General features: G+C 36.2%; 1 protein-coding gene across 3 annotated transcripts in view; it reads right to left on the minus strand.

Annotated features, from left to right (window-relative positions):
- The window catches only part of HDX (highly divergent homeobox), a 198,459-nt gene that overhangs the window by 80,730 nt on the left and 94,260 nt on the right, over window positions 1-23,469 (minus strand). The window lies entirely within an intron of this gene.

Here is a 23,469-nt window from a genome sequence, read left to right on the forward strand (position 1 = left end):
CCACCAGATGGCTTTTGCTAACACTTCCAGTATTATGTTACATAGGAGTGGTGGTTGTGGGCATCCTTGTCTTGTTCCAGTTCTCAAGGGGAATGGTTCTAGCTTTTGCCCATTCAATATTTTGTTGGCTGTGGGTTTGTCACAGATGGCTCTTATTATTTTGAGGGATATTCCTTCAATACCTGGTTTGTTGAAGGTTTTTATCATGAAGAATGTTGGATTTTATGGAAAAGTTTTTCTGTGTATGTTGAGATAATTATATGTTTTTTGCTTTTAATTCTCTTCATATGTTATATCACATTCATTGATTTATGTATGTTGAGCCAACCTTGCATCTCAGGAATAAGCCTACTTGACTGTGCAAAATTACCTTTTGGATGTGCTGCTGGATTTGATTTACTAGCATTTTCTTGTGAACTTCTGCATCTACCTTCATGAAAATTAGTGGCCTTAATCTTTTTTTCTTCATTGTGTGTCTGTCAGATTTTCGTATTAGGGTAATGCTGGTTTTGTAGGCTGAGTTAGGGGGGAGACCCTACTCCTTGATTTTTGCAATAGTTTCATGATAATTGGTACCAGTTCTTCTTTCTACCTCTGGTAAAATTGAGCTGTCGATCCATCTGATGCAGGAATTTTTTTGGTTGGTTGGTTTGTTATTACTGATAAAACTTCAGAGATTGATATTGGTATATTCAGGTTTCCATGCCTTCCTGATTCAATCATGGGAGATTGTGTGTTTACAGGAATGTATCTATTTCCTCTAGATTTTCTAATTTGTGTGCATGGAGTCATTCCCAGGAATCTTGGAGCATCTTATATTTCTGTGGGATCAGTTATAATGTCACTATTTTCATTTCTGATTGAAATTATTTGGATTTTTTTCTTTGTTAATCTCGAGAATAGTTTATTAATTTTATTTGTCTATGCAAAGAAACAATCCTTCATTTCATAATCTTTTATATGGATATTTTCAGCTCAATTTTATTTAATTCTTTTCTAATTTTAGTTATTTATTTTCTTCTGCTAGCTTTGGGGTTAATTTGTTTCTTTTTTGCCCTAGTTCCTTTAGTTGCAAAGTTAGGTTGTTAATTTGAGATCTAACTTCTTGAAGGGATTTAGGGCTATAAACGTTCCTCTTAACACTGGTTTAGCTTCATTCCAGAGATTTTGGTAAGTTGTGTTTCTATTTTCATTAATTTCAAGGATTTTTTAAATTCTTGCCTTAATTTTGATGTTAACCCAGGTGTTATTAAGAAGCAAGTTGTCTAATTTCCACATATTTCTCTAGTTTTGAAAGATCTTGGTAATTATTTGTTTTTATTGCACTATGGACTGACAGTGTGCTTTGTATGATTTCACTATTTCTTAAAAAATTTATTAAGACTTGCTTTATGTCTCAGCATGTGTTCAACCTTAGAATATGTTCTGTGTGCAGGTGAGAAGAATGTACATTCTGTGGTTGCTGGATGGAGTGACCTGTAATGTCTCTTAGGTCCAACTGTTCAAGTGTCAAGTTTCTTTGTTAGTTTTCTGCCTCAGTGATCTGTCTAACACTGTCAGTGGGGTGTTGAAACCGCCTACTATTATTGTGTGGTTGTCTAAGTCTTTTTTTAGGCCAAGAAGAACTTGTTTTATAAATCTGAGTACTCCAATGTTTGATCTGCATATATTTAGTATAGCTAAGTTTTGTTGTTGGATGTACCCTTTATCAACATGTAATGCCCGTCATTGTCTTTCTTAATTTTTGTTGGTTTAAATCTGTGTTATCTGATATAAAAATAGCATCTCTTGCTCATTTCTTTTTCTATTTTCATGGTATATCTTTATCCAATACATTATTTTGAGCCTGGATGTGCTGTTACATGTGAGATGGATCTCTTGAAGACAATAGATGGTTGAATCTTCTTTTTTTTATCCAGCGTGCAACTCTGTATCTTTTAAGTGGGGGCATTTAGCCCATTTACATTCAGGGTTGATATTGACATGTGAGATTTTGATTTTGTCATCATGTTGTTTGCTGATTGTTATGTAGGCTCGATTGCATAGTTGCTTTATAGAACCTGTGTGCTGTGTGCTTACGTGTGTTTTGTGTTAACAGGTGTTGTTCTTTTGATTCCCTGTTTAGCACTAACTTAACAACCTCTTATAAGACTTGTGTAGTTGACATGAATCCCATCATCATTTGCTTGTCTCATAAGGTTTTATTTCTTTTTTTGTTTATGATGTTTAGTTTGGTGAAACATGAAATACTTGATTATAATTTCTTTCCTTTAAGGATGCTAAAAATAGGTCCTCAATGTCTTGTGGTTTATAAGGTTTCTACTGAGATGTCTACTTTTAGCTTGATGGTGTTCCTTCTATATGTGACTTGACTCTTTCTGGTTGCCTTTAAAGTTTTTTTTCTTAATTTTTCATTGACATTGGTGACTCTGATGACTGTGTGTTTTAGGAATGGTCATCTTTTATAGTATCTAGCCATGGTTTTATGTATTTCTGGGATTTGCATGTCAACATCCTTAGAGAGATTAAGGAAATTTTCATAGATGATGTCCTCCAATATATGTTTTTTAAAACTTTTATGCTCCCTCCTCTTAGGAATGCTGATGAGCTGTAGATTTGTTTTTTCTACATAATCCCATGTTTCTAAGAGGTTTTGTTCATTTTTCTTAATTCCTTTTTTCTTTATTTTTTGTCTGACCGAATTGATTCAAGGAACTTATCTTTGAGCTCTGGAATTCTTTTCTCAGCTTGGCCTATTCTGCTGTTAATGCTTCAGATTGTAATATGAAATTCTTGTAGTTTTTTTTTTTAGCTCTCGAAGTTTAGTTTAGTTCTTTCTTAAAATGTCTATTTTATCCTTCAGCTCTTGGATCATTTTACTAGATTTCTTGGATTCCTTGGATAGGGTTTCAACTTTCTCCTGAATCTCAGTACACGTCTTTGCCATCAAGATGCTGAATTCTATGTCTGTCATTTCAGTCACTTCAGACTGGTTAAGAACCATTGCTGGGGAGCTAGTGGGTAAGGGACACTCTGGCTTTTTTAATTGCCAGAGTTTTGTGCTTATTTCTCATCTGAGATGTGTGGTATTCCTTTAACTGTGGTGGAAGCTGAGGATAGCCAGTTGGCTTTCATTCTGGACACTCAGAGGGCCAGGGCTCTGTACAGAATCCTTTTGCATAGGTGAATTATTGTGCTTGGTTTCACAGATGTATATACTGGCAGAATATTTGGCGTTGTAGTTTTGATTTTAATCCACTAGATGGTGCTAGGGAGTAATGACCAGCAGTTAGGCTAATAGCCACGTGACTCCTTTGTACTTTTTGTCATTTGCAAGCATGCTCTGCTTTGGGAGTGGAGAGACGGCACCCTCACCAGGTTTGCTCTTTGGCTTTCTCGGAGCTCCCTTCAATCACCACTGCCACGCCTGGTTTTCTTTTGTTAGGTGTTGTGGGCCAAAGGGCCACCTCAGGCAGGCACAGAGACAGGGAGATATGCCACACCCTTTCTGGACCAGCCCAGCAAAGGAAAGCACACCTACTCCTGCCCTGATTCAGGGACCCACCCATCCTGTCCTCCTCAGTGCTCTGAGGTTGGGGGCTCCTTCCCTGCTTGAGTGCTGGCCGGAGATCCTGGCTACCTAATCCAGAGCTGCATGCCACAGCCCTGAGGCACTAAGATGTCCCAGGGCTTGGAGTTGGGTTCTGGCTCCACTGAGGGATTCAGTGTTTTCCCAGGTCACCCGGAAAATACTCAGGTGAAGCAATGCACTGAGGCTGGGCTGCAGAGGCTGTGCTGTGCAGAATTGACATGCGTCAGTCCCATGGGGAAGCGGGCTCCACTCCCTTCTGGATCAGAGGTCAGCTAAGGCCTGTGCCTCCCAGAGAAAACTGGGGAGTACTGGGAGATGGCCATCTATTACTGCTCTCCACCAGAGCTGCCCAGTGCACAGAAACTCCTGGCCTTTAAGCGGTTTAAAGGCATATCTCTACTTGTTCCTTGGGGAGATTCCCCATGCCAGCTCACATGTCTGTCAGGGATGCGTGGTCCGCTGTATCTAGGTTCCCATAGGTCAGTGGCAAGAGTGAGCTGTCCTTTCATTCTCTCTCACCCTCTTTTCAGGAGCTCTCCAGGGCCTGAAGGTAGCTCTAGCACTCATGTACCCTGTGCAGGGTTTCCAGCTTCCTCCCTCTTCAGGCTAGAAGTCAGTGTATCCTTTATCCACCCTCAGATTTTTCTCTCCAAAGTTCTTCCTATGTTATGGTGGTTTACTTGGTAATTAGGTCTGTCTCCATGGGAGTAGTGCTTCTTGGTTGCATCTAGTTGACTATCTTGTCCCCTCTCCCATTGTTGTTTTGTTAATATTACATTCAGTCTCTAGATATAACCACACTCTCTAATGACACGTGCCTCTAGTTTTAAAGTATATGGTTTTAAAAATTGTAAAATCATCTGCTATTAATAGGTGTGCTAACTAAATGTATTTTTACTAGTAAATTTTTAAGAGTGAATTTCTGTTTTCAATATTGTAGCTTACTGTGATATAACCTCTGTTGAACTTAACCAGTTACAGTATAAACATTTTATCACATTCTGAAAATCTGCTTAGCTTTTTACTAGAAGCTTCTGGAGGGTGGGCAGGGATTGGAACAATTAACTTACCTTTTATTACCCCTAGAATGGATTTAAGAGCAATGTTATAACACAAGTGGCTCATAGAATAGCTCCAGTAATTCACTAGTCCAAGCTAGACAATTTCATAATTATCCAAGATAATGAGTATTAATATTCATTTATCGTTATCCAGCTTACCAAAGAAGAATCTATGCAAGCTGTCAAAAGATTTTAAGGTGTGACAGCTTTTGCAACCTCATGCCCTTAAATTGTTAGCAAAAAAATAAAGTAAGTGAAAATGATTACTTATACACTCTGTGGCACAGTAAACTTGCTTAAAAAGCACATTTAAACAAATTTGTATCTTTTCTTATTGGGACGTAATATTTTGCATATTTATGGGGTACATGTATTTGTTGCATGCGTAGAATGTGTAATGATCAAGTGAGGGAATTTGGGATATCCAGCATCTGGAGTATTTATCGCTTCTCTGTGTTAGGAACATTTCAAGTCCACTCTTCTAGCCTCTTTGAAATATACAATACATTGTTGCTAACTGTAGTCATCCCACTTTCCTATCAAACACTGGAAATTATTTCTTGTATATAACTGTATGTTTGTACCCCTTAATAAACCTTTTTAATCACCCCTCCCATCCATGCTATTCCCAGCCTCTGGCATCTGTCATTCTATTCTGTGAGATAAACCTTTTTAGCTGTCACATATGAATGAGAATGTGATTTTGAATTTTTGTGCCTGGCTTATCTCATTTAACATAATGATCCCCATTTCTGTCCATGTTGCTGCAAATGAAATGATTTCATTCTTTTTTATGACTGAATAATATACCATTGTGTATATATACCACATTTTTTATCCACTTCTCCATTGACTGACACTTTGGTTAGTTCCATATGTTTGCTATTATGAATACTGCTGTAATAAACATGGTAGCGTAGGCATTCCTATATTTGATATAGTGATTTCTTTTCTCTTGGATAAATATTCAGTAGTAGGATTGCTGATTATGTGGGAGTGCTGCTTTTAGTTTTTGGACAAATTTCCTTACTGTTTTCCACAGTGGCTCTACGGCATTACATTCTCACCAAAACTATATAAGAGTTCCCATTTCTCTGCATCCTCACTAGCATTTGTTATTTTTTGTCTTTTGGATAAAAGCCATTTCAACTGGGGTGTGATGATATCTCATCATGGTTTTGTTTTGCATTTCTTTGTTAGTTAGGAATGTTGAGCATTTTTTCATATACCTGTCAGTCATATGTATGTCTTTTTTTGAGAAATTCCTAGATCCTTTGCCCAATTTTTAATAGGATTGTTTTTTAGCTATTGAGTTATTAGAGTCCCTTGTGTATTCTGGATATTAGTCCCTTATCAAATGAATAGTTTGCAAATATTTTCTTCCATTCAACAGGTTGTCTCTTCATTCTCTTGATTGCTTCCTTTGTTATACAGAAGCTTTTTAGTTTGATATAATTTCACTTGCCTATTTTTGTTTTGTTGTCTGTGCTTTTGAGGTCTTAAGCATAAAATCTTTGCCTAGACTAAGGTCATGAAGATTTTTCTCTAGGTTTCCTTCCAGTAGTTTTATAGATTTCAGTCTTACATTTACGCCTTTGTATATGGTGAGACATAAGGGCTCACTTTCATTCTTTTGCATGTGAATATTTGATTTTCCAAGCACGATTTATTAAAGAGGCTATCATTTCCCAAATGTATGTACATAGCACCTATATTGAAAATCAGTTGGCTTTAAATATGCATTTTGATCTCTGGGTCCTCTATTATGTCCCATTGTCCTATGTGCCTGTTTCTATATCAATACCTTGCTTTTTGGTCACTACAGCCTTGTAATATATTTTGAAGTTAGGTAGTGTGGTACCTCCAGCTTGGTTCTTTTCTCCCAGGATTGCTTTTGCTATTTGTGCTCCACATTTGTTCCGTGTAAATTTTAGGATTCATTTTTTCTAATTATGTGAAAAATGACTCTGGTATCTTGGTAGGGATTGCATTGAATCTGTTGATTGCTTTGGGCAGTATAACAATTTTAACGATCTAAATGATTTCAATGTGTGTGCATGGGGTGTCTTTTCATTTTTTGTGTCCTCTTAAATTTATTTTATTATAATTTTGTAGTTTTCCTTGTAGAGATTTTTCACCTCCTTGCTTACATTTATTCTTAGGTATTTTACTTTTTTAGTTATGGTAAATTGGATTGCCCTCTTTATTTCTTTCTTGGCAACTTTATTATTAGTGAATAGAAATTCTGCTGACTTTTGTATCTTGATTTTTGTAGCTACTGATTTTTTATCACTAATTTTTGTATCTATGGATTTTTATATACTGATTTTTTTGGTCTACTGATTTTGTGTCCTGAAACTTTACTGAATTTATTTTTCAGATCAAAGAAGTTTTTGATTGAGTCCATAGACTTTCTATATATAAGATCATATAATCTGTAAACAGGGATAGTTGGACTTCTTGTTTCCCAATTCGGATGCTGTTTATTTATTTATCTTGCCTGATTGTTCTTGCTAAGACTTCCAGTACTATGTTGAATTACAGTATAAATACTTTATAACTTTCTAAAAATTTGCTTAGCAAATGTGGCATCTTTGTACTGTTCCAGTTCTTAAAGAATTTCAGCTTTTCCCAATTCAGTATGATGTTACCTGTGGATTTGTCATATATGTCCTTTATTATGTTGAGATACCTTTTTTCTATGCCTAGTTTGTTGAGTGTTTTTGTCATAAAGGGATGTTGAAATTTATCAAATTCATTTTCTGCACTTATTGAGATGATCATATGACTTTTGTTCTTCATTCTGTTGATGTGATGTATTACCATCATGTTTATTCATTTTCATGTGTTAAACTATCCTTGCATCATTGAATTAAATCCCACTTGATCATGGTGTATTATTTTCTGGATGTGTTGTTGAATATCCTTTGCTAGTATTTTGTTGAGGATTTTTGTTTCTATGTTCATCAGAGAAATTGGCATGTAGTTTTCTTTTTTATTGTGTTCTTTTCTGGTTTGTATCATAGTAATGCTGGCATTATAAAATGAGTTAAAGAAAATTCATTCTTCTTCAATTTCTTGGCATATTTTGAGAGAAATTGGTTTCTTTCTTGAAAGTTTGGTAGAATTCTTTATTGAAGTCATCCAGTTGTGGTCTTTTCTTTATTGGGAGACTCCTGATTACTGCTTTGATCTCATTACTTGTTATTGGTCTGCTCAGGTTTTCCATTTTTTCTAATTTGATCTTGCTAAGTTGTATGTGCCCAGAGATTTTTGCATTTCATCTGGGTTTTCCAGTTTGTTAGTGTACAGTTCTTCTTGATAGTCTCTGATAATCTTGTATTCCTGTGGTATTCACTGTGATATCTCATTTTTATCTCTAATTTTGTTTATTTGGTTCTTCTTTGCTTTTTAATCCAGCAAATAGCTGATCAATTTTGTTCATCTTTTCAAAAAACCAACCCTTTATTTTGTTGATCTTTTGTATTTTTTTTAGTCCCTATTTCATTGAATTGTACCTTATCTTTATTCTCTTTTCCTAATTTGAGTTTTGAGTTTTTTCATGCTTTTCCCTGAGATGCATGATTGGATTATTTATTTGAAATACTTCTGCCTTTTTGATGAAAGTGCTTATGGCTATAAACTTACCTCTTAGAACTGCATTTTCCTATATGCTATATATTTCAGTATGAGGTATTCTCATTTTCATTTGGTTCAAGAAAATTTTGATTTTCCTCCTTAATTTCTTTATCGATCCAATAGTTCAAATTCAAGAGCATGTTGTTTAATTTCTATGTATTTGTACAGTTTCCAAATTTCTTTTTGTTATGAATGTCTAGCTTTGTTCCACAGTAGTCATAGAAGACTTGATACGGCTTTGATTTTTAAAAATTTATTGAGAATTGTTTTTTGTCCTATCATGTGTTGTATCCTGGAGAAAGTTTTATGTTTCGATAAGAAGAATGTGTGTTCTGTAGCTCTCTTGGATGAAATTTTTATAAATATTTGTTAGGTCTGCTTGATCTAAAAGGCAGTTTCAGTCTAATGTTTCTTTGCTAATTTTCTTATAGATGATCTGTTTAATGCTGAGAGTGATGTGTTGAAGTCCCCATTTATTTTTGTATTGGAGTCTATCTCTCCATTTAAGTGTAGTACAATTTACTTCATATATCTAGGTGCTCCAGTGCTTGGTTCACATATATTTAGAATTATTACATTCTCTTGCTGAGTTGATCCCTTCATCATAATGTAATGATCTTCTGTGTCTCTTTTCACTTTTTTTTTTTTATTTAACATCTGTTTTATCTGATGTAAGTATAGCTACCTCTGCTTGCTTTTGGTTTCTATTTGCATGAAATATCTTTTTCCATCCCTTTATTTTCAGCCTATATGTATCTTTACAAGTCAGAAAAGTTTTGTGTAGGCAGCATATAACTGGGTCACTTTTTAAATTCAGCCTGTCTATATCTTTTAAGTGGATAGATAAATCCATTTACAATTAAGGTTATTACTGACATATCAGAGTTTATTCCTGTCATCCTATGAATTGATTTTTGGTTGTTTTGCATATAAATTGTTGCTTTCTCTCATATCATCAATGTGGCTTGGTGTTTTCCTGTAGTGGTAAGAGTTGAGTCTTTTTTCTTTTTTGTTTGTGTTTTGCTCTCCTAGTGGTTTTTATATGTTTGTATGTATTCATGATGATTGATATCATTCTTTTGTGTGTTGATGTTATACTTCCTTAAGTGTTTCTTGGTCTCGTCTAGTGGTGATAAATTCTATCAACTTTTATTTGTCTGGAAAATACTTTACCTACATTTATGAAGAATAACATCACTGAGAATAGTATCCTTTATTGGCAAGTTTCCCTCTCCCCCAACACTTTGATTATATCATCCCATTCTCTCACAGCCTGTATGGTTTCTGCTGTAAAATTTGTTATTAGTGAAATGGGGGTTCATTTATAGTTGTCTATATGCTTTTTCCTTAATGTTTTTAGAATTCTCTCTCTTTCTTTGACTTTGGAAAGTTTCACTAAATTGTGCCATGGAAAAGACCTTTATGCATTGTGAGTGCTTAAGGCTTCCTGAGCTTCCTATATTTGGATATCTAAATCTTTTGCTAGACTTGGAAAGGTTTCATCTATTATTTCATCATCTATGTTTTCTAACCCACTCACTTTTTCTTTACCTCCTGGAACTCTACAAATTTGAATATTTGGTCCCTTTATGGCATTCCATATGTAATGTAGGATTTGTTCATCTTCTTTAATTCTCTTTATTTTTGTCTGGGTTATTTCAAAAGATCTGCCTTCAAGTTCTGAAATTCTTTATTCTACTTTATTTAGTCAATTATTAAAACTTTCCAATATATTTTGAACTTCATTCAATGAATTATTTAGTACCAGAATTTTTTTTAATGATGTCTATCTCTGTGGCAAATTTCTCATTCATATCCTGAATTTTCTGATTTCTGTATATTTGTTTTTCAGTATTCTTTTGTACCTCCCTGAGTTTTTAAAAGTCAGTATTTCAAATTATTTTCCAATATTTTGTACATTTATTTCTGATTTGGACCTATTTCTGAAGAATTATTGTGCTCCTTTGTAGGTGTCATATTTCCTTGCTTTTTCAAGTTCCCTATGGTGTTATGTTCATAGCTACAAATATAGTAAAACGAATGCTTCTAATTTTTTTGAATTTATTTTCATAGGGGAGGACATTTTCCTGAAGATGAATCTATGGTGTTGGTTAGGTAGGCCACTTTGGTTTTGATTCTGGGTGCATGCAGTAGCATAATTGCTGTATGATTTCTTTTTCTGTAAATAACATTATTGGTGTCTGTGATATCCTTGATGTCTTAGGGTGCAGTTATTACTGGAGGTTGTGGTGAAGTTCTGCCTGAGACTGGACCCCAGTGGTGGCATTGGTAGGCTAAGTCTGTCTATCCTTGGACCCTAGGGCAGAGTATTATGGCACCTGTGTTAGTGGATCTATGAGAGCTGATTCTTGGGCCTCTATGTTGTTTGCTTGGATTTCAGTTGTGGCAGTGATGGTCAAATGGGTGAGAAAGTTCTCAGGCCACTATACAGCAGATGTGGCATGGGCAATTGCAGTAGCAGTGGTGGGATATTTCTCTGGGTTTTGAGCAGTATATGGTAGTGTTGTTGGCATCCCCAGTGGGCTGGGAAGGCCAGTCTCCAGGTCCTCAGGTAGTGTGTGCATGTAAGTGTCAGCCGTGGCAGTATCAGCAGGGTGGGTGTGCTCAACCTCAGTTCCCTGGGAGGAGTGCTCAAGGAGACAGGCTGGGTGATCCTTAGACCCCTGCACTTCATACTCTGGCATGAGGGGGTGAAGCTGGAATAAGTGGGCATGTTCTTGGGCCTCAGAGTGGTGCATACTAACATTGGTTGTGGTAGGTAGGGGCAGAGTAATCCTTAGGCCACAAGTAGAATGCTAAAGAGAGGCAGCAGCTGCACTGAAGCCTTGTCACTGGGGAGGGTGGGGTTACTTTCAGTGGCAGCTGCCACATGCAGGTGTATGGGGAGCAGGCTCTTTACTCGCACTTTGCCTCCCACAATGTCAGTCAACACTTCACTCAAAATTCATTTTCAACAGCAACATGCAGCAACTGAAGCTACAGGTAGGGAACTCTGCTGCTGCATGGTGGCTTCTCTCCTGGAGGCAGTGGAGTCACTGCCTGTTGCCCATGTTTTGGCCCTGCTGATAGCTGTCAGTCAGTGTGGTGTTTGTGGGTAGGGGATGTCAGTGAAGCTCCAGGGATGTGGAGATGAAGGTACTGTTGAGACCAATGGCCATATCTAGTCTTGGGATCTGGGATCTCAAAATGGCACCTTGCAATAGTTGCCTAGAACTTGGAGCAGCAAGGAAGTCGGATCCAGCGCAAGCTCCCTCTTTGGGTAGTGCCATTGTGTGGTCTTCAGGTAGCTTGCTGTTAGTTGCAGGGTCTGCAAGGGCCAAGAGGCTCTTCCATGTTTAAGACTGCGGGAGTCCACGGTAGAAAGGTGGACTGCTGGGGATCCCTCACTTACCCTTAAACCACATCGAGGAGTCTCACCAGGCTCCCAGCAGATCCCAGCTGAGGAGGCTGCCTTTTTTCCCTCTCCTTCTGTGCTTTAGGTATTTCCTATCACTTTTCTGTTGAACCACAGTGTTCTCTTTTGGATAATCTATTCAAAGTGTGATTACCTACTGGCTATTTAGTTTCTTATTTGTGGTGAAGGTGAGTATGTGATGTCTCTATAAGCCATCGTGAAGTACCTCCAGTCCAATTTGCTATCTTTAACATGTTTAACAATAAGACATTCAAGTGAAGAATTGTCCTATAACAATAATTAAATCTAAAATGTGGATAAATGCTATTGATTGAAGCAGACAAATGTAGAACCTGAAAGATAGCCAGTTAGACGCAGCAGCAATCAGAGGCTCTCATTGATAATAACCATAACAGCATGAGAATCCTGCCCCAGCAACCAAGTTATCCAGGTTCTTTGATTCAGGAAATGACTAGGCAGCTGGTGTGACCCACAGAGAGGAACGAAGAGCAGTGTGGTGGGGTGGTCCACCGGAGAGCCACATGGGGCAGGGGACCCCCCACACCCCAACCAAGGGAGGTGGTGAGTGAGTGTGTTGCCCATCCTGGGAAACAATGCTTTTTCCATGGAACTGTGCAACACATGGATCAGAAGATCCCACTCATGAACCCATGCCACTGGGGCCTAGGGTCCCAACTGCAGAGCTGCGCAGATTCTCAAAAGCCTCTCAACTACAATCTGCTTAAACCTGCCAAGCTCCCGGGTGAAGGGACGATCAGCACCACAGCTGCAGCTGCCTGCTGTCTAAGCCATTTGAGCTCCTTGGGAGTGGGGTGTGGAAGCCAACACTGGGATTGATAGCTGCCTAACACACTAAGCTCCCAGGGTGGGGAAAGGGAAGCAACCCTCTCTATAGCTCCAGGCTGCTCTTTCCCCCCAACCCCACTCTGGCTGGAGCCAGGGAGGCTGGACAGCTTGGTCGCAAGAGGTATCCCACAGCCCAACACACCAGCTATGGCAGACTGCAGCCAGAGTGCCTCTTCAGGCCTGACCCTGACCCATCCCTCCTCACTGGGCAGGGCATCCTTGCAGGACCTCCAACCAATCTAGACAGGGGCTAAGGTACAGAACTGTGATCTCCCTGGCCTGAGCCCCTAGAGGGAGGGGTGGCCACAGTCTTCATGGACCAGCAGACATAGTCCTTCCATCTGCTAGTTCTGAGGAATCAGGGCAGCCCAGATGGGTGGGATTCACCCCAGAAAAGCACATACCCTCCAATAAGGGAGGGTAAAAGTGCTCCATTAAATGGGTCCTGCTCCCTGTGCCACCCAACTGGGTGAGACCCTCCAACAGGGGTTGTCAGACACCCTATGCAGGAGAGTTCCTACTGACATCAGGTTGGCACCTCCCAAGTTCAGAGATCTCAGAGGAAGGAATAGGTACCCATCTTTGCTGTTCTCCAGCCTCCTCAAGTGACATCTCCAAGCTTGGGAGCAAACCAGATGAATAGGGCCTGAAGTGAACCCCCAGCAAAGTGCAGCAGAACTACAAAAGGAGGACCTGACCATTGATGAAAACAAAACAAAAACAACGACAACAACAACAACAAAAAAAAAAAACAAAGAGAAAGCAACAACAACAGCATCAACAACAACAATAACAAAGTCCGCACACAAACCCCATCCAAGGGTCAGCAGCCTCAAAGATCGAAACTAGACAAACTCATGAAGATGAGAAAGAAACAAAAAAAAATCTGAAAACCAAAAGGCCAGAGTGCCTCTTCTCATTTAAATGATTGCAATGCCTCTCCAGCAAGGGTGCAGACCTAGATGGAGGATGAGATGGATGAATTGACAAAAGTAGGCTTCAGAAAGTGCATAATAACAATCTCCACTGAGCTAAAGGAGCATGTTCTAACCCAATGCAAAGAAACTAAGAACGTTGATACAAGGTTAGAGGAACTGCTACCTAGAATAACCAGTTTAAAGAGGAACATAAATGACCTGATGGAGCTGAAAAACACAGCACACAAATTTCATAAAGCATACACAAGAATCAATAGCTGAATCAACCAAGCAGAAGAAAGGACAGCAGAGTTTGAATACTACTTTGCTGAAATAAGACATGCAGACAAAATTAGAGAAAAAAGAGTGAACAGGAGCAAAACTTCTGAGACATATAGGTCAATGTAAAATGATTGAAGCTATTATTGATTGAAGTACCTGAAGGAGATGGGGAGAATGGAACCAATCTGGAAAACACACTTCAGCACATTATCCAGGAGAACTTTCCCAATCTAGCAAGACAGGCCAAGATGCAAATTCAGGAAATACAGAGAACATCGCTAGGATACTCCAAGAGAAGATTAACCCCAAGACACATAATCATCAGATTTTCGAAGGTAAAAATGAAGAAAAAAATGTTAAGGGCAGCCAGTGAGAAAGGCCAGGTTACCTACAAAGGGAAGCCCATCAGACTACTAGTGGGCCTCTCAGCAGAAATGCTACAAGCCAGAAGAGAGTGAGGGCCAATATTCAACATTCTTAAAGAGAATGTTCAACCCAAAATTTCATATGGACCCAAACTAAGCATCATAAGTGAAGGAGGAATAAAGTTGTTTACACACAAGCATATGCTGAGGGATTTCATCACAACCAGGCTGGCCTTACAAGAAATCCTGAAGGAAGCACTAAATATATATATATATATATTGAATATACCTATATATATATTTAAGGCCAATGATACTATGAAGAAACTGCATTAACTAGTGTGCAAAATAACCAGATAGCATCATGATGACAGGATCAAATTTACACACAACAATATTAACCTTAAATGTAAATAGGCCAAATGCCCCAACTAACAGATGCAGACTGGCAAATTGGATAAAGAGTCAAGACTCATTGATGTGTTGTGTTCAGGAGACCCATCTCAAGTGCAAAGACACACATAGGCTCAAAATAAAGGGATGGAGGAAAATTTACCAAGCAAACAGAAACAAAAAAAAGCAGCAAGGATTCCAATCCTAGTCTCTGACAAAACAGACTTTAAACCAACAAAGATCAAAGAAGGCAAAGAAAGGCATTACATAATGATAAAGACATCAATTCAACAAGAAGAACTAATCTAAATATATATGCACCAAATACAGGAGCACCCAGATTCACAAAACAAGTTCTTAGAGACCTACAAAGAGACTTAGACTCTCACAGAATAATAGTGGGAGACTTTATCACCCCACTGTCAATATTAGACAGATCAAGAGACAAAATTAACAAGGATATTTAGGACGTGAACTCAGTTCTGGATCAAGTGGACCTAATGATGGTCTACAGAATTCTCCGCCCCAAATCAACAGAATATACATTCTTCACAGTGCTATATGGCACTTATTCTAAAACTGATCACATAATTGGAAGCAAAACATTTCTCAGAAAATGCAAAATAACTGAAATCATAAAAAACAGTCCCTCAGACCACAGTGCAACAAAATTAGAACTCAGGATTAAGGAACTCACTCAAAACCACACAATAACATGAAAATTGAACAACCTGCTCCTGCATGACTCCTCGGTAAATAATGAAATTAAGGCAGGCTTCAAGAAATTCTTTGAAACCAATGAGAACAAAGAAACAACATACCAGAATATCTAGGACACAGCTAAAGCAGTCTTAAGAGGGAAATTTATAGCACTAAATGCCCCATCAGAAAGCTGGAAACATCTCAAATTGACACCCTAACATCACAATTAAAAGATCTATGAAGCAAGAACAAAGAAAACAAAAAGCTAGCAGAAGATAAGAAATAACTAAGATTGGAATACGACTGAAGGAGATAGAGACACAAAAACCCCTCCAAAAAAACCCAGTAAATCCAGGAGCTGTTTTTTGAAAAAATTAACAAAATAGTCCACTAGCTAGACTAATAAAGAAGAAAAGAGAGAAGAATCAAATAAACAATAAAACATGATAAAGGGGATATCACCACTGACCCCATAGAAATACAAACTACCATCAGAGAATATTACAAATACCTCTACACAAATAAACTCTAAAATCTAGAAGAAATGGATAAATTTCTGAACACATACATCCTCCCAAGACTAAGCCAGAAAGAAATCTATTCCCTGAATAGACCAATAACAAGTTCTGAAAATAAGGCAGTAATTAATAACCTACTGACTAAAAAAAAAAACCAGGACCAGACAGATTCACAGCCAAATTCTACCAGAGGTACAAAGAAGAGCTGATGCCATTCTTTCTGAAACTATTCCAAACAATTGAAAATGAGAGACTACTCCCTAACTCGTTTTATGAGGCCGGCATCATCCTGATAGTAAAACCTGGCAGGAACAAAAAAATAAATAAATAAATTAATTAATTAATTAAATTAAATTAAATAAAAAAACTTCAGGCCAATATCCCTGATAATCATCAATGTGAAAATCCTCAATAAAATACTGGCAAACTGAATCCAGCAGCACATCAAAAAGCTTATCCACCATGATCAAGTCGGCTTCATCCCTGGGATACAAGGCTGGTTCAACATACACAAATCAATTAATGTTATCTATTACATAAACAGAATCAATGACAAAAATCACATTATTATATCAATACATGCAGAAAAGGCCTTTGATAAAATTCAACATCCCTTCATGTTAAAAACTCTCAATAAACTAGGTATTGATGGAATATATCTCAAAACAATAGGAGCTATTTTATATCAAATCCACAGTCAATATCATATTGAATAGGCAAAAGCTGGAACCTTTGAAAACTGGTACAGGACAAGGATGCCCTGTCTCACCACTCCTATTCAGCATAGTATTGGAAGGTGTGGCAAGGGCAATCAGGCAAGAGAAAAAATTAAAGGGTATTCAAGTAGAAAGGAAGTCAAATTGTCTCTGTTTGCAGATGACATATTCTATATTTAGAAAACCCCATCATCTCCACCCAAAAACTTCTTAAGCTGATAAGCAACATCAGCGAAGTCTCAAGATACAAAATCAATGTGCAAAAATCACAAGCATTCGTATACAACAATAAAAGTCAAGCAGAGAGACAAACCGTAACAAACTCCCATTCACAATTGCTACAAAGTGAATAAAATACCTAGGAATACAACTAACAAGGGATGTGAAGGACCTCTTTAAGGAGAACTACGGACCACAACTCAAGGAAATAAGAGAGGACACAAACAAATTGGAAAACATTCTATCCTCATGGATAGGAGGAATCAATGTTGTGAAAATGACCATACTACCCAAAATAATTTATAGATACAATGCTATTCCCATCAAACTACCATTGACATTCTTCACAGAAATAGAAAAACTACTTTAAATTTCATATGGACCCAAAAAAGAGCTCGTATAGCCAAGACAATCCTAAGCAAAAAGAACAAAGCTGGAGGCATCATGCTACCTGACTTCAAACTATACTACAAGGCTACAGTAGCCAAAACAGCATGGTACTAGTACCAAAAGAGACATATACATCAATGGAACAGAACAGAGACCTCAAAAATAACACCACACATCTATATCCATCTGATCTTTGACAAACCTGACAAAAACAAGCAATGGGGAAAGGATTCCCTGTTTAATACATGGTACTGGGATAACTGGACAGCCATATGCAGAAAACTGAAATTGGATCCCTTCCTTACACCTTATATAAAAATTAACTCAAGATATATTAAAGACTTTAATGTAAAACCCAAAACCATAAAAATCCAAGATGAAAACCTAGGCAATGCCATTCAAGAAATAGGCATGGGAAATGACTTTATGATGAAAACACCAAAAGCGATTGTAACAAAAGCCAAAATTGGCAAATGGGATCTAATTAAACTAAAGAGTTTCTTCACAGCGAAAGAAGCTGTCATCAGAGTGACCAAGCAACCTACAGAATGGGAGAACGTTTTTCCAATATACCCATCTGACAAAGGTCTAAATATCCAGAATCTACAAGGAACTTAATCAAATTTACAAGAAAAAAAAACATCGAAAAGTGGAAAAAGGATATGAACAAACAATTCTCAAAAGAAGACATTTATGTGGCCAAGAAACACATAAAAAAGCTCAACATCACTGATCATTAGAGAAATGCAGATCAAAACCACAATGAGACACTATCTCACACAAGTCTAATGGTAATTATACAAAAGTCAAGATACAATAGATGCAGGCAAGGCTGTGGAGAAATAGGAAAGATTTTACACTGTTGGTGGGTTTGTAAATTAGTTCAACCATTGTGGAAGACAGTGTGGCGATTCCTCAAAGATCCAGAAAAAGAAATATCATTAGGCCCAGCAAACCCATTACTGGGTATATACCCAAAGCAATATAAATTATTCTAGTATAAAGACACATGCACTCATATGTTTATTGCAGCACTATTTACAATAGCAAAGACATGGAACCAACCCAAATGCCCACCAATGATAGGCTGGAAAAAGAAAATGTGGCACATATACACCACGGAGTATATGCAGGCATAAAGCATGTCCTTTGCAGAGACATGGATGAAGCTGGAAACCATCATCCTCAGCAAACTAAAACAGAAATGGAAAACCAAACACTGCATGTTGTCACTCCTAAGTGAGAGTTGAACAATGAGAACACATGGACACAGGGATGGCAACAACACACACTGGGGCCAGTTGGAGGGTGAGGGATGAGGAGACAGAGAGCATTAGGAAAAATAGCTAATGCATGTGGGGCTTAAAACCGAGATGATGGGTTGATAGGTGCAGCAAACCACCATGGCACATGTATACCTATGTAACAAATCTGCATGTTCTGCACTTGTATTCCAGAACTTAAAGTAAAATATAGAAGAATATTAGAACCCGAGAACTACTCTATTGCCAAATTTGTTTTGAAAAGTTGAGTTTTTGTGCAATCCATTATAGCTCTTATGCATATTTTATAGCATTTGGCTATAACATTCTATGTTTTGACAAACTTACAGTGTTATGTATCAAATATTATAGTACCATATAGGATAGTTTGACTATCCTAACAAATATCTCATGTTTTACCTGTTGAACCAACCCTCTTCTATATCCCTGGCAACCACTGATCTATTTACCATTTCTATAGTTTGCCTTTTTCAGAATTTCATATAAATAGAATCATATAGTGTATAATATTCCATTGTACTGATGTACCACCATTTGCTTGCCCATTTGCCTATTGAAAGACATCGTGGTTGTTTCCATCTCCTGTTTTTTTATAATTATGAGTAAATCTACTATAATCATTTGTCTGTGGGATTTGTGAGAATGTAAATTTTCAAATCAATTGGGTAACTACCTAAGAATGTAATTGCTGGACTCTTACCAGCTTACTCTTACAAGAATGTAATATGGTAAGACTGTTTAACTTTGTGAGAAACTTCCGACAGACTTCCAAAGTGGCTGTTCTATTTTGCATTCCCATGTGCAATAAATGTGAATTACTGTTGTTCCTCATCAATAATTCGAATTTTTAGTGTTTTGGATTTAGCCATTATAATAGGTTGATAGCTTTTTAGTCTAAAGCATGTACAATACAAATCACATAGAATTTTCATACTAAGAACACTATGGAAGATTATCCTTGCATGAAACTTTCAGGTTATATTTTCAGAATAATGCTAAGAGCTTTAATTTATATTTTTTCACTTGAAAAAATGTATTTATGCTAAAATTTATGCTTGCTTAGGAAATACATTTTAAACACTGAAGCTATTTACTCCAATAAAACTTTAGGGGAAAAAAGTCACCGTTAACTAACTCATTTATATCAATCATCTTAGAATATAGTATATACTACTGACATACAGAATATGCTAGACTCTGGTCAAACTTTTCAGTAACCTTGACTTTGAAGCATTAAACAATCTAAATCTAAATAAGAAAATTCTGAAACACTGATAAATAAAAATAAAGGTTAAATGAAATGTCCTTTATATTTTTTTCTATGTAACAGTAAAGAAAGCTAAATTTTATTTTGCTGGAATTAAGACCCCTAATCTTTAAAATTTAATCTACAGCAAAATTATTATTTGGGAGCTATCTTATCACAAAAAGCTAAAAATCTGTGTCTCCACTTCATAGTTTAACAAATTACAACAAGGAATCAGTGCCCAAATGAGATTTTAAGCTCTAAGTACACTGAAATCAGTGGACTAAATTAGTGCTGATCTTAGATTGTACTAATTTGAATATATTATAATGGACTGGGCACCCAGCACCTTAATACAGAATTTTCAGTTGGCCAATAGTTCAAAACTAAACTACAAAGTATAGATTTGCTAACCAGCCTAAGTGACATTCTGCTAGAATATTCAGGCTAATAGTGAACCTCCTTCAAAAATTATGTACAATGCCCTATAAACTAAGCTGTTTCAACTTATTTTAGATTTCTCAAAATTAGAAGACAAACACATTTCAAAATGTTTATCACAAAAGCATGGTATGTTCCTTTCATAGAAGTTTTATATGATACCCACTGAAAAGAAGATAAACGTGTTCTACCAGGTACACACTGACTAAGTCAGAACAAAAAGCATGTTAATTCTGGACAGGGAAAGACAGGGAGGAAAAAACAATGTGCTGCTTTAAAGCATCTTTAAATGAATCAGACTGGTAATCTCATTATTAAATTGACTTTATAATTCTTAATTTTGATCAACATTTTAAAAAGAGAGCTGATCTAAACTGACAAGGAACTGTTCTAGCTGTCTAATTCTTGAGAAGAATGGATTGATTTAGTTTTTAGAGTGTAAAAAGCATCTACAGTATACAAATATATTTTAAAGCAAACTATTACATTATGAAACATATAGACCTTCTGTGTCTTCTATTGCATGCATTCCCCACTGTTTTCCTAATATTTTTAACATAACTGTGTCACATCTTTAGGATATTACAGCAATGGCATGATTCAACAAATTTAGAAATAACCAGTAGTTTTGAAAAATCACTAAGTTGTTTTTTGTCCAATAATTGAATGAATTCATAACATCTGATCTAAGGTTAAGAATACCGTAGCACAATACAGTACCAATTCAATTCAATATGTTTATAGGTAAAGGCTCAGAAGTGTATTAAGTATTTTAGGTGATATAATAGAAGCTTCTTGAAGACACAGGACATACAAACAGAAAATGAAGGTTTGTAGAAGTGAGACATAAATAGAGTTAATTGATTTCTATGAGTGAAAAGGAGAAAGCAAAGAGTGTCATACAAATATTTATACTTTTAACTACATTTATACTTCAGGTTTCTTAAGTACTTGGATATGGTTGAGAAATCTGAAAGGTGAGGTGTGTGAAGTAGACAGAATAAGGAGAATTAAATATTACTTCTTGGAAAACAATATCATGAGATTTTCCCCTTATGCAAAATGCATACCATCACTTATTTTCTCAATACAGATGAGTAATTAAATAGAGAATGAAGCACACAGTTTTCCTACTGGGTTTTCTTTTGGAAAAAGGAAATCTAGATTTGCCTATATATTGTATGAAAAATTTAATATAAGAATATTCATTGAGTTGAAATTTTACCAGTACTAATTTTACATTAATATGAATGGAAAAAAACAAATTCAGTTGACAATTTTTGTGTGTAGTGAATATTATTTTAAAAACCCTGCAAAACATTAAGAATTTCAAGATTTTAATTCAAACATCAATCTATCTAATTATCATCGTCACTATCATCATCTATCTATCCTTCATAGAGAAGTTCCAGTCTCATGAAATTTAGTCACACAACTTGTAAAATATTTGTAACTAAGTCCAACTTCACTTCTTACACAGTTTTAATATTTTAAATGTGTGTATATACTAGTTAATAACTATTTTAAAAGTCCACCCAAACAGAAAGGAGCAGACAAGAAGAAATGCTTTTCAAAACTAGCATTAAGTGAATTAAAACTATCTCTGAACAGTATTTTTATTTTTTAATGTTTAAAGAGTATTTTGTGCTTAGTTGTTGCAAATGATACTGTCATATCACTTCCTGAAACTCAGTTATATGACTGTAGCATTGACTACTTGATTTTCTGCTTTTTTTTTTTTTTTTTTTTTTGCTTTTCTATTATATATCCAGACATAGGTATTTTTAAAAGTTAACATGGCCTCAATTTAAATGTTCAAGATATGAGATTATTACATCAAAATTAATAACAAAGTAGACTAAAGACCACTAAGGAATTCTGTTGCACTACTGTGCTTTTATGAGAATTTTGCAATTTGATTTTAGTCTTTGGATTTATTTTCTTGACTCACAAGACTTCCTTACTATATGTCAGGTTAAACTACTAATTTAAAGATTTGTTTCATGTGAAATTAAGTAAAAATATAAACTCATATTAAAAATTAAATGTTAACTATTAATTTCCCAAAAGTATTTATATCACTGTTTTTATTTAACTTTTGAGTTGGTGAAAAAGGAAAAAAAAAAAACCCTTTTTACTAAGTTGAAAGACAGCCAAACAGAATTTATCACTTGATTGAATTTATTTTTAAAAAATATTTCCAAATTGTTGGCTAGAGAATTAATCACATTATTCTTTTTGTAAACTTTTATTTTAGGTTTAAGAGTACCTGTGTAGGTTTGTTACATAGAGAAATTGCATGTCACAGGGGCATTGGTGTACAGATTATTTCGCCACAGAGATAATAAGCATAGTACCTGATAGGTAACTTTTCAATCCTCATCTTCCTTCTGCTCTCCACCCTTAAATGTTTTTCCCTTTCATGTGTCCATGTGTATTCAATATAAAGCTCCAGTTTATAACCGAGAACATACAGTATTTGTTTTTCTGTTTGTGGGTGAGTGTGCTTAGAATAATGACCTCTAACTCTATTCATATTGGGCCAAAGGACATTATCTTGCTCTTTTTTATAGCTGTGTAGTACTACATGATGTATATGTTCCACATTTTCTTTATCTAGTCTACTGTTGATGGGCATTTAGGATGATTCCTTATCTTTGCTTTTGTGAAGAGTGCTGCAATGAACATAAACATGCATATTATTTTATGGTAGAATGACTTACACTCATTTGTGTTCATTCTCAATAATGGGATTTCTGAGTAGAATGGTAGTTCTCTTTTAAGTTCTTTGAGAAATCATCTAATTGCTTTCCACAATGGCTGAGCTAATTTATATTCCCACCAATGTATAATGCGAATTCGGCAGCATCTGGTATCTTTTGACTTTTTAATAGTAGCCATCCTGATGATTAGAAATGTTGAGAATTTTTTTCCTATGATTGTTGGCCGCGTGTATGTATTCTTTTGAAAAGTGTCTGTTTCACATCCTTTGCCCACTTTTTAATTGGATTGTTTTTTGTTTTGCTTCTTAATTTAAGGCGATTAGAGAATCTGGATATTAGACCTTTGTCAGATGCACAGTTCGAAAATATCTTCCCCAATTCTGTAGACTGTATGTTTACACTGTTGATAGTTACTTTTACGGTGCAGAAGCTCTTTAGTTTAATTAGGTCCCATTTATCAATTTTTTGTTTTTGTTACTATTGCTTTGGCCTTTTTGTCATAAAATCATTGCCTGGTTCTACATCCAGAATGACACTTTGTAGGATATCTTCCAGGGTTTTTAGAGTTTTAGGTTTTAAATTTAAGTCTTTAATGTATCTTTAGTTGATTTTTTTTTATTTTATTTTTTATTATACTTTAAGTTCTAGGGTACATGTGCATAACGTGCAGGTTTGTTACATGTGTATACTTGTGCCATGT

This window comes from Colobus angolensis, unplaced genomic scaffold, assembly GCF_000951035.1.
Source record: "Colobus angolensis palliatus isolate OR3802 unplaced genomic scaffold, Cang.pa_1.0 Scaffold351, whole genome shotgun sequence".
NCBI classification, from domain to species: domain Eukaryota; kingdom Metazoa; phylum Chordata; class Mammalia; order Primates; family Cercopithecidae; genus Colobus; species Colobus angolensis.